This window comes from Diadema setosum, chromosome 16, assembly GCF_964275005.1.
Source record: "Diadema setosum chromosome 16, eeDiaSeto1, whole genome shotgun sequence".
Taxonomy (NCBI): Eukaryota; Metazoa; Echinodermata; class Echinoidea; order Diadematoida; family Diadematidae; genus Diadema; species Diadema setosum.
This window is the reverse complement of record NC_092700.1, coordinates 6,976,577-6,989,943: the sequence shown is the minus strand read 5'-3', so window position 1 is coordinate 6,989,943 and position 13,367 is coordinate 6,976,577. Positions and strand designations below refer to the sequence as shown.

Genomic DNA, 13,367 nt, shown 5'->3' with positions numbered 1-13,367 from the left:
ATCGAGATTCGAAAATCGGTATTTTTAGTCCCATCGTTCGCAGCGCGTGCGAAACTCTATTGGGACTGCGGGGTCAGTCTTCGGTCATGCAAGATTCGCGCATGCGCAGTTTGGCCACTGATCGTCCTTTCCTTACTGCGAAGTGCAATTTTTCCCTGTGTATGAACGGTCGAAAAAAAAAATCGAAATTTGGATGGCGATTGAAATTTCGATTTTCGTTGTTTGTGAACGGGCCTAATGTGAACGGTCAGTCGTAAAAAAGATAAGTTCTCTTGTGACTGTCCCCGCGACGCGGGGACCAATGTGAACGCGGGGTGAGTCACTATGATGTTTTACACTGTGCTGGACAAACTCGTGAGATCGAATATGAAAAAAAAAAATCATATTATAAGAGTGACCTGCGAGTGACCCTGCGGGCATCCAAGTATGGTCCTACTATGGGAAGTTGCATTATGGGATTAAAAAAACCTAGGGTGCATTTACTGACGCACTTCTGGCATACTCTCTAAAAAAAGTGGAGCGAAAATGTTCACCCTTTTCTGTTATTCACTCCTTCAAAGAGTGAAGACATTTGCTCCATTTTTTTTTTAGAGAGTAGAATTATTAGAAAGGTTTCCGAACAACTTTCAAGGAAATCTATTTTGTAATATATTATTCATAAAAGCTGTTTTGATTATGAGGTTGGAAAAGCATTTCTGAACCGCCGAAAAAAGATGTGATTGTGTTTGAGCCAGAAATGCATTGCTGTAGAGATTCATTAAATGCAAAGTCATTTTAAAACGTGTTTCTAGCTCGGACCTGCCAACTGCATGTCTCCCCTCCTGGATCATACTGCACAATGGAGATAGCAGTGACAAGACCTCCCAATCGACTCCACGATAGAGGACATTAGTAAATATGCAGCAACTCAAGATACGCAATCCGAAAGGCGTGTGCACACTCATTTTGATAGTGGGTATTGAACCGCTTTTCAAACATGGGAAAGTTGATCAACGGAGCAAAAGATTTTACATGCCTTGCCGAATGCATTTTTTTTTAAGGCAGTGTGTGGACAGCAGCAAATAAAATTGATATTTGCATTGCAGTCGATTATGCTTGTGTGTGAATTGGCCCTTTGTCCTGGTTGGGGAATTCCCGTAAAATTCCTTTATTTGCTGATTTAATTTCCTTCCTCTTCTTTTGTGACTGTTTTTGTTTTTTAAAGTATATCCTGTTCTATTGAATGCAGTAATATATTTACTGATCTTATCCGATGTAAACCACTCTTTCAAGTATGATATGTACCTATGATCAGCTGAACAGAGGCTTCATGGGGCATCAGTCATGCAGGTATATTTGACAATTGAGATTTCTCTCAGGCATGGACGTTGATTTTTCGTCCCTCGACCCAGTTTTGGTATTCGCGGTGAATCAGCACAAAAAGCACAAAAGCTGCAATGTTTTCTCTTTGTGATCAATAAGCAATGATATAATTTGTAGGTCAGCATCAAAGGTTTGGTGTGTTTGCCCACATCAAACTCTCACCTTTGTGTCTACATTCCTGTGGATATCACAGTCTATTACTTGGCATCACTACAGATAGCTAGGGGAAATGAAAGAAACAAGACACTTGTAAAATCAGAGTTCGCCGCATTACCTAAAAAATATGAGAGAATTTGCTGAAATCAGTTGATGTCTTTATAAGATTTGGCTGTTCAGCATTTTCTGCTAAAGTGTCTTTATAAAGTAATGTTTAATTTCATTTTTCCAAACATCAGGGCCCCCATGTCATAAAAGATGTTAGGAATGCAACTCTTGGTAGAATGGCAGCAGCCAATCAGGAAGCTGGATTCTTGTCGTTACCATGACGATTGCCATTCCAGCAAGTGTTGGCTTTCAGTATCATATCAGCTTTTTTGTCGAGCCCACCAGAGGTGAGGGGAGACTAACAGATCGCCTGCTGTATCTGTCCGTCCGTCGTCTGTCCATCCATCGTCCGTCCATCGTCCGTCCATAACACTACAAAAACTTGAATAACTCTCTACTGAGGACTTCAATTTCAATCAAACTTGGAGGGAAGAGTGGTTATACAAAGTTACACATGTTACCAAACATAAAGGTCACCTCAAGGTCAAAGGTCACAGGCAGGGGTCAATGAACTTTAGGGCCCAATGTTAAGTTTTTACGGCACGTTTCAATTATGGCTTATAACTTATGTCTGTTTGTTACCAAACTTGGATGGTAGATGTCTCTTGGGGAGTTGAAGGTCACCACAAGGTCAAAGGTCACAGATGGGGGTCAACGAACTTTTAGGGCCCAATGTTAAGTTCTTACGGCATGTATCAATTATGGCTCATACAGTGTAACTTTTGATGTACAATTTGTATGAGTCCATTTGTTACCAAACTTGGATGGTAGATGTCTCTTAGGGAGTTGAAGGTCACCACAAGATCAGAGGTCACAGTCAGGGGTCAACAAACTATTAGTGCCCTGTGTTAAGTTTTTATGGCGCGTTTCGATTATGGCTCATAACTTTTGATCCATATGTCCGTTTGTGACCAAACATGGCTGGTAGATGTCCCATGGGGAGTTGAAGGTCACCACAATGTCAAAGGTCATCGGCAGGGTCAGTGAACCAGGATTTAGAAAAACATTAATTTCTTCTTTGAATGGGCGAGACACATTTTGGCACTTGCCTTGTTTTAAAATTATTTTGAAAGTCGAGAATTTTTTTTTGTGTGTGTTCATTTTATTGAGGGCAAGTATAAGAGTACTTTACTTTGCTGGGCAAACAATGGAGACAAATTTAATGTGGGTTTTTTTTTTCTCTCTTTCCATTATACAGTACAAGTCTTGTACCTTTCTCTCTTAGACTGTACAGCGAACATTTCAGACTGATTACTGCTAAGAAAATATGCACACTTGACAATAGGCTAAAAAAATAAAGGCACTTTTTGTTTTTGTTGTTTTTAAAGTAGAACAGTTGTTGGACAGCTCCGGATTTGCCAAGAAACTCAACATTTTAAGGATTATTCCTGGAACAAAACCAAAGTTTTTTTTTTTTTTTAGTGGAACACTGTTTTCCATCATTGTGATTATTTACTATTTTTGTTGCCATGACAAAGTGCATTGTTTCTTTTTTACGACATCATTCGTGTATAATATACTGTAGCGAACAACGGGGCATTGGCACTTATGCAGACCGAGCCGACCGTCCGTTTGATCGAAATATACGATCACTCTATGAAGAGGATAAAACCTTAAGTTTCCCACCACTTGTACGTCACCAGTCTACACCTTGCACTTCACACCATCTGATTCAAAGGCACATTCTCACTTCTCACATCTAATTCACCCAACACACTGACCAGTGAATTTTCACTCTCACTCCCGACGTCGTTTCTAGAGTACGTCGTCCTCCGACGTTCGCCCTGGAAGTACGTCGTTTGTACTTTTCATTTCCAAAGTACTGTACTTCGTTCTCCGACGTCAGTTCTGGAAGTACGTTGGACGTACTTGTTTCTTCCAAAGTAATGAACTTCGTTCTCCGACGTCTGTTCTGAAAGTACGTCGGACGTACTTGTTCCTTCCAAAGTACTGAACTTCGTTCTCCGACGTCTGTTCTGGAAGTACGCCGGACGTACTTGTTCCTTCCAAAGTTCTGAACTTCGTTCTCCGACGTCCGTCCAGATACTCGGTTATCCCACGGTGCAGCAAAGCCCGCTCGAGAATGCTCGCAAAGGCTGCTGGACGAGTTGTCTTCTGCTGCAGAACCACCGGCTGCCATCCTGGTCTCACCAGCAGTCATTCCAACCAGTACTTATGTTATACTGAACACGAATGCATCACAACTTCAGAGGCAGTGTACCAGAACACCAACTTGTTTATTTTACAGGTATAGTGTGTACATACTCACGTTCACAAGTCATATACGTACCGAGCACAAGACAGAAAGACAGTGCTATCCCGAGGATCAGCCTCTCTTCTTCACTGCTGAGCACTGAGAATATGAGCAGAGTAGCGTGCAGGTGTAATACCAACACATCACTTTCCTGAACTAAATATGAGGTAGCTAATAGTATCTGTGCTGAATTATTATAAGCATGGTTATTAATTTCTCCTAAAATTTCCTTTATTCTTACTTTATTTTACGCAGAGTTAAGCTTTCCCTTTAAACTCTTCACAGTTTGATTGAAATCATTTTAATCAAAGATCAACACCGTATTCAGTCCCATAACTGATCATGTTTACTAATTAATCGACGTTAATTGTCTAAAATGTGTCATATGGCCAACCTGTATACACACGTATACACACACAATGCTAAATGTGTGTGTCAAACCTCTGTAACACAACTTTGAACTAACTGTAGGAATTATCGCTGCACTTATCATCCATACTTTTTATCACTATCTGAATCTCCACAAAAACCACTAATTGACAAATAATCATCAATACAGAAGACTGACTTAAAGGAACAATTCAAACACTCTTTTAGAATGTATAGCTTGTTACATGTATAAATCAGCACAAAGTAACCACGACTACACTGTGTTACTGAATTTCTATGAACAAATTTCGCTCTAACAATGGTTTCGCACAAATTCCAAATGAAATGCACTACACACTACACAAAATAAATATCATTTTGTTACAATACTTTATATTGTATTGAAAAAATCCTTTATCGGACGAGTGTAAGAGAAATGAAAAAAAAAATGTATCACTTTGGATTATGTCAACTTTTTCTTTTCTTTTCTTTGTGATGATGGAAATAAATAAACTATTGAATTGAATTGAATTGAATTGAATTGAAAGTTTTTGATTGCTTCCTTACCCGGTTGCTTAGAGACAGAATTACTGGTAAGGAAATAGGGCTACGTGTTGAATACAAGTATGCATAGATATGCAGTTACTGCATGCAGCCACCAAACTTGTGCCCTGAAGAGTACGACATGAATGAATGTTGCATCGCATTTTTAGCTCACCAAGTGAGCTATTGCGATTGCTCTTCGTCCGTCATGCGTCGTCCGTCGTTGCGTCGTGCGTAAAACTTTTTACATTTTCATCTTCTTCTTGGGAACCCCATGACAGATTTTCACCAAACTTGGCAGGTAGCATCCCTTGGGGGGAAAGGATCTCAATTTTTTTCAGTAGGCACCATATCCCACCTGGGGGCCCCCAGAGGGGTCCAAACCCTCCAACATTAAGGAATCTTAAAAAATCTTCTTCTCTAGAACCAAAAGTGACAGACCTAAGTTGAAAGCAAAACATAGTTCTGGTATGCCTGCAAATTGTCAAATTTCGCTCCAAAATTTACTTGTACAAGTATGCCTAAGAAATGTGTGAAATAACGCTGTAATAACAAGATATTCTTTGGGTGATGATGAAAATGCAAAATATCAACTAAAAATGTTTGCATCTCAGAACTTACCTGATCGGGGTCAGGCTAACTCGGACTTGGGGACAACTCGGCCTCACTTTGATGGTGGGACTGAGTTGTCCTTGTGGATTTTACAATGTTGTACTATGGGAGCGCTTCGCGCATTCCAGCTGGTCGAAGTTTTGGTCCGAGTTGATACAATGCGTGCATCAAAGAACCTCTTTTTCATGCATGCAAAATAAAGGTGCGCCTATGTACAGAATAATGGCGATCACTAACAGCCCATCCCCAGTAAGGAATCGTTAAAGATTTTATCTAGAACCAATTCAAGTGATTGAGCTATTGATACAGTTTTGTCAGTATATTGATGACTGTTGTTTCCAAGTTTGTTCATGGCAGAATTAGAGGCACCCCCCCCCCCCCCTTGGAACCCATGGGATTGGGGTGGGATGGGTTCAACTTCCAAATGATGATGTTAATTGTACATGTTCCATTATTGTTGAAAGCCCCCTGATGAATATTCACCAAACTTGACTGATAGCATGCCAGGGGGTTAAGATCTCAATTTCTTCAACAGGGCACCATGCTCCCCTTTGGGGACCCAAGGGGGCCTAACCCCCCCCCCCCTGAACATTAAGGAATATTTACAACTCTTTAGAACCAGAAGTGATAAATCAAAGTTACTTTGAGTTTGTACATTGATGACTGTTGTTCCAAGTTTGTTCATTGCAGATCCAGTGCTGCCCCCCCCCCTGAGTCGAGGGGGATCCAAATGCAGACCTATATTTTCATCTTCATGCTGTAAACAAGATAATATTATTGGATTTTCACCAAACTTGGCAATTAGCATTCCCAGGGGAATAGGATCTCTAAAGTATTTGAATGGGCACCATGCTTTCCTTGGGGGCTCCAGGGGGTCCACACCTCCTAAATTAAAGAATATTCAGTAATATTCTTCTGTAGAATCAAAAGTGATAGGGCTTTAAGTTTTGTTTTGTTTTGTTTTGTTTTTCAAACTGCATAATCCAGCATTCTATAAAGTACAGTGTACTTGGCAGGTATTTTTACGAGTGTTATGGAATATGTAAATTGACACCATGCCCCCAGCTCTCTTCTACCACCCCCACCAAAAGTTTCCAATGTTCTCAGGTAAGAGTCTGCAAGAATGCATGAAAGGTGAACTTGTATTACTCAGGTGAGCGCGAGACCCCAGGGTCTCTCTTTTTTTTTTCTGAACAAAAAGTTTACTGCTGGGAATCTTATTCAAGCACTAACATGTCACATAAATGGCGGCAGGTATGTTGTTGTGCCAGGCAGTTGGATACCTGTTTACAATTTGTAATTTGTGGGCTGACCTTTAGAATTCTACTGAGTTTCAGCCATTTGTTTCACTCCCTGCATCCACCCCCCAAAAAAACTCTCTTTCGAGATGAATTCCTTTTGAGGAATCGTCACCCAACACAGCCAACCTGAATCTTGACAACCTTTCCTGATGTAAGAGATCGAATGTTGTAACACAATTTAAAAATTTGTGAGAGATGGTTTTACACACCTATGTGCAGAGTTTACTGTAGGTTTCATTGAATTATGCTGTTTTTCCCAAATTGTATGATTTCACATGTCTATTGTAGGAAAGGTAAAAATGCAATTCTTCCACCAAAAATATGCCTTTTCAGTCCTTCGAATACTGCAGTGCTGTTTAAAGGGATCATACAGTTTTGGTTGAGACCTAATTTCAGGTTTCTAACATTTTTTGTTGAGATAATGAGAAACCTCTTATGAAACATGAAAGAGCATGTAATTCTATGAGGAATTCAATGTTTATTTGATGAAAATTGGTTTTGAAATGGCTGAGATATAAAAAAAGAGCGATTCTAATAAAGTGTGAGACCCACTTTATTATGATCGCTTTGTTTTACTTTGTTTTTGGATGTTTCAGTCATTCCAAATCCGATTTTCATCAAATTAACTTTGACTTTGGTGGCCTTATCGGGCCACCAAAAAAGGTCGGAAGTTTGCCTTTGGGCCACCAAAAATAAAAGTAAGTGTGGAGCCCTGTCATAAGTGTTTTCTTGGTTTCTTGCAAAAAGTGAAAAGCCCAATTCTCATCCTCACCAATCCATGCATGTGGCCTTTAATGATATAAAAGTGTTGGATCTAGAAAGAACCGAGACTGTTGATGTCAATTTCAATTTAACATGTTCCAGGTGTGTGTGATTTGAATCATGATTCTAGTTATGCATTATTATAAAATGGGTTCAAGAATGTAGCCAATTGGAAGCGCTGAAATGAGTCACGTGTGCTTGTATTAATTTCTCACTAACATCCACGGCCAACGTCACAATGTTTGCACTAGCAGCGCACACTCAATCAGTTGTTACAAGTGCGTCGCGCGCTACTATACGCGCTGTCAATCCTGTAAACAACTTCTAGTTCGGGCTGCCGGCTGGCCTTTCTTGTGTGCATGCATAACATGTGTGGCCCCACATCGGCGTACGTACTACGCCTCCACTAACGCACTCTATCCTGTGCATCATGATTCAGATGAGGCATCTTGGCTGTGGGTAACTTTATGCAAACTGAAATCAAGGAGGATGATTGGAATCGTAAATTCTTATCGCGATTCAAATGATGGTCCAGAGATTTTTGCAATCACGATTCTCCAGAATTACAGAACAAAACAGTCATGTGTACAGATTGTCCTCCAAATCTTGTTCCACTAATGAGCAGTATATTTTTCATAAAATGTAATTGAGTATCTGAATATAAGAACGACCCAAGTCCATGATAGACCATTTCGAGTAAACTTAAAAAAACTTCATATCTTTTTTATTTGTCCAGGAATATTCTATTTAACTGTGATGGGAAGGCAACATTGTATATACAAATTAGAACATATATTATTATGACAATTAACATTTACATTAATTGTGGAGAGGCCATTTTGTGTGATGGACTTGGGTCGGTCTTTGAATCATATGGACTTGGGTCGTTCTTTGATTCATATACATGATATTCTGCTATAGAGATGAGAGAAGGAGGAGAGAGGGCGCTATAATATGAATGTAAGAATGACCCAAGTCCTTCATTCTTACTGTACATTCATATAAGATTTAACTCATTTATTTCAGGCACTTCCAGGGGTAATTAGGATTTATCATTTATACGCAAGATGAGTCCATGCATGAAGCTACTATTTCCCATGTCAAACTGAATTTGGCCAAAAATTGGACTTGGGTCATTCTTATATTCAGGCCTTCAATTCTTTGATTACTTATAGTTCCAAACCACTGGAATAAACATTGACTGGTTATCATCTAAATGTTTTAAAGGAAAGCTTTACCAGTACAGTTACAAGTTTGTAATTTACACATAAAATGTGAAATACGATGAACTTGAACTTGAACTGGATTGGAAAGTAGGACCTTGTCAGGAATTCTTGCTGAGAAACTTTCTCTTGAAAACACAGACAGCGACCTGACCTCGGTGAGTCATGCTGATGGGTTTGTGGTTTTCAACGATTTTAGGGAGATGCAGTCCAGTCCAAGCAGTGCAGCCCAAGCAGTCCAGCCCAAATGGTTGTTTCTGTTTAATAACAGATCTCACTTCTTTGACAGAAGCGTTTGTTATTTTATTTCCTGGTGAGTGAGTGGGTGCAAGTAAGGCTGTTTTCACACGTACCAAGAGCGTGTAATTTGAATTTTGATTTTAATAACACACCACTAGAGTCATGATTCAAATGACGCATTTTAGCCGTGTGAATGCAATCTGGAATCACAGAGGGTGATTTGAATCGTACAGGTAATTCCAATCGTGATTCGAATGACAGTGCAGAGATGTTTTCCGATCAGAATTTCCCAGAATTATGGAATGAAGCAGTTTTGTGTATGGATTGCCCTCCAAATTGTGTTTTTGGGGTGAAGTTTATGGTGAGCTATCAACCACTTTTGCAAAAAAAAAAAAAAAAAAATGCACTCCTTAATTGCACACACTGCAGTCAACAGTGTGTGCTACGTACTGCTCAAGAGTGATCAATGGGAACTCGGAAAGAAGCCGCACCTTGCCTCACTCTGAAGTTCAAAACTGCAGAATCCAAGTACCCTTCTTCGTTTGCGTGTGCAGACAATAATTCTAATCGTAATTGTAAACGTATTTGTTCTGTAATTAAGCATTTCAATTTCATATTTCAGCCTGTGTGAAAGTTGCCAGAGTCTGTCCATGAAGTACTGTAGAGCTCAACCATAAATCATCATATGCCCTGCAAAGATGACGTTTGGTTTATTTTCTCAACTCAAGCGACCCATCGCCGTGGAGAGGATGCAGAACTTCCTGGGAGAGAGAGTTAAAATCCCAGTTTAGTTTGGTCACCCACGATGGACCAAGGAGAGAGATTCTATTCTCTATAGGTGCATTTACATTTGAATTACCATGGTATGGAATACCACAGTAATTTCTTCAAACCATTTGTTGTGGTATTGTGCGACTGTACATTGTACATGTGCACACTCTCTCTTATTTGTGCGTATTGACTTGACAGAATGTCTTTCTTTGTTAGGTATTTTCCTGTCTAGTAAACCAAAATAGGATTTTTGCTTGCAGAGGATGTCTTTACTGTGCTTTATTCATATTTTTTCCATATATATTTTTTTTGAACTGTGCATTGATTGTATTACTATGAATATTTCATTTTTATTTCTATTTTTTGTACTCTGGAGAGGTTACTGTGATGAGTGTAGCAATGGGAAACTATTGTAGGAACTTATCCTTGAGGAAACCCATGATACAATGACATACCAGATGTGAAGTGTGTTCGTTTTGTTTTGGTCACAATGTGTGTCCGTACGTGTGTCAGTGTCTATATGTGTCTGCATACTATTATAAATGTGCATGCACACACGTTTGAGTCTTAATAGCGTCCATACTTGTTTTTGAATTTCTCATGAAGATACTGTAGGCCTATACGCCAAATATTTCGCGAGGTTTTTATTTCCGCGAATTTTGCGAGTCGGATGCAATTCGCGAAATTGAAAACACGCGAAAATATTGACTCCGATCCAGATGTGGATGTGACATACGCATACGTACAATACTCCACGATCGCGAATGCAACCACTTGCGAAATCATGGGGAATTCTCGACTGGCGAAAATTTAGACTCGCGAAATATATGGCTAATACAGTAGTTGAAATAGACTAGTTTTATGACTTCTTTGTATACTGGTAATGTTTGTTGCTACTATGTATTTTACAAAATACTGTGTTGTACAGGCATGCAGTTCATTTTATTGCATCATACAGACGGACCAGTCTTGGTATACAATAAGGAGACATTAAGATTTCGATGTTTTTCCATGTTCAGTAGGTGAGAATGAACTACAATGTCTAGTCTAAGAGTGAGAAGGGAATAACGCAACATTTTTTTTGACTATGTGCAAAAGATACTTACATTATCCTTCGTTAATTCTACCGCTATTCATTTTTATAAGCAGTAATGTTATTTTTATCGTTGTTCATGAGGCAGGACAAATTTTGGCTCTTGCAGTCAGCCATGAAGGACTGGAAAAAGCATCGGTTCTTTTCATGGTCGTGTTTCTTTTTTCCCCCTTTTTTTTGGTGAGTGTGTGTATGAAAAGCAAGGTGCTCTGGCTTTCAAGCATGGCGAATGCAAATGCACTTGTTTCTGTGATGTGAGTGTGTTGTGGGACCCTGCAATGCTTTGTATGACTGGGATAACGGAGCGCAGTCTGGGCACAAGGTCACAGACAGGCAGGTAGATGGATGACTGCATTGATGCTATAATGTGCGACGCACAGGTGAATTAAGTAGAGACTGTACAGTTTATACACCAGTGGTGAATGTGACTTCCTGTATGAAGAAAAGGTACAGAGAATTTATTATTCAAATGGGGAAATGGTAGGAACAAAGATGACTGCTTGGTTAATTGATGCAAGAAAATAATTAATTTTAGTGCTCAGCAAAACAGCAGCCTTGAGAATGTGACATTAGCATGGATGAGTGGTAAAATCATTCCAGAATGAGCTAAAGAGTATGAATCTTGTATGAAACAGTGAAGGAATTCTGGAGTTCCAACAGGCGTACAAGTGTATGTCATTCACCATATATTGCAATAAGTAGCAAAATACAGTTGTATGGTGTAAGCTGTACATTTTAAAAACTTTTTGTCATGTTTTGTCTATGTATAATTTTGTCACTGCTGATGTGTCCTTTAAGCCCATGTGTAGTTTTAGCAAGATGGGGAGGAGGGAGGGGGTGAATCTTTCTTTTTTAAAAGCGTTTAAAACAAGACATCTTTTAGCACATGGGCAAATGATCTTCAGACAAGAGTCACATTATGTGGCCAATATGAATCATCAAATTGAAACCTGCCAATATCAAGTGGGCCCTACCAGCTGTCACCTTTCATGGTACTAAGGCTGCGTTCATGCGAAACTAGAATTGCGTTTCTAAACACGTTTAGTCGCTAAACGTGTTTAGTTGCGTTGCGTTCATGCGATTTTTCCATTTAAACGCGTTTCAAAACGCCGATCTGAAACGTGGAAAAAAGGGCGTTTTGAATCATGATTCTGCCAGAATCACGATCGCAGAAACCGCATGAACGCAACCGTGATTTCAATCATGATTCTATGACGTCATTGTGTGCTGTGCGCATGCGTGTCTCATGGGGTATCCCATGCACAGCTTCTAGTTCTGTTCGCGCGCTTGTGTACGTCTTATGAATCGTGTGTTTTGGTACCATACTTGCACTTGTTTGTTTACATCAACGCCATACACCGATTCTATGCTAGTATCTAACGTTAACTGTTTAATATAATAATACATGTAATTACTCTCCGATTGAGTTGATAAAAGTAAAGGTTGCAGCGCTGTGTCTACCAAGGGAAACAATTGGAGAGACGAAGAATTAGGATTATTCCTCGATCTGTTCCTCGATCTGTGGGCAGAGCCTGAATGCCACTTATCGGAAAGTATTCACCGAAATAAAACCGTAAAGGCCTGTACAGCTGGAATAAGGAGGTCTGGCTCGAGTTGCAGAGACAAGGTCAAACTGGGCAGTGCGCTGCGCAATGGCAAAGGATGAGCTGAGCCAGAATCAGCATTGCGAAAGCCCGCATGAACGCTCTTCCGCTGAGACCGTGATTTGAAACGCCGTTTTGAATCATGATTCATGTTTGTGATTCTGGCTACGAAATTCGCATGAACGCGGCCTTAAACCCGTTAAGGATAGGCTGATATTGCTTCAACACACATTTCCCATAGGTTCCTGCTAGAGGATACTCAGGGGACTCATCCTCAACGGGTTAAAGGAAACCAAAACCCAAAGAGAAATGTGGATTGAGTGAAAGCAGCAACATTTAAAATAGTAAAACACATCAGTGAAAGTTTTAGGAAAGTCAGACAATCGATGCAAAAGTTATTAATTTTTAATGTTTTTGTGTTGGAACCGCTGAATGAGGAGACTACTTGAGTTTATGACGTATTTGTGGACAACTTAGGAAGATTTTCAGAATACCACTTATGAAAAAATCCTGACTTAGGAAGAAATTTCTTCCTAGGAATGATTTCAGAATACCACCCCAATACCAGAACCACTCCCTGACTCTTCAAGAGGCTTTTACAAAGGTCCTGTTTACCTTTGGGAACAGTGATTTTACAAATGTTCAAGATATCACTTTTGATGCATATGTAAAACATCCTACCGTATAAAATTTTTGCCATAAAGCCTAAAATATAAAGGAGATATCACTATATTTCTCATTAAACCATAACTGTAGACAGTTTTGTCTGGAAACATTTTTATCATAACTATTGTTCACATTTTTTACATTTAAGAATACTTTTATAACATTGATTTACTGGTTCCAATTTTTAAATTGGTTGTTTCTATCCCTTACTCACATTTTAGAACTACACTGTATTTTGAAGCACTAATGCTTTGTTTTTGTTTCATTTGCAAATGGTAAATTATGGTTTTAATACAGGAATAT

General features: G+C 39.4%; 1 protein-coding gene across 1 annotated transcript in view; it reads left to right on the top strand.

Annotated features, from left to right (window-relative positions):
- The window catches only part of LOC140240243 (uncharacterized), a 71,631-nt gene that overhangs the window by 14,702 nt on the left and 43,562 nt on the right, over nt 1-13,367 (top strand). The window lies entirely within an intron of this gene.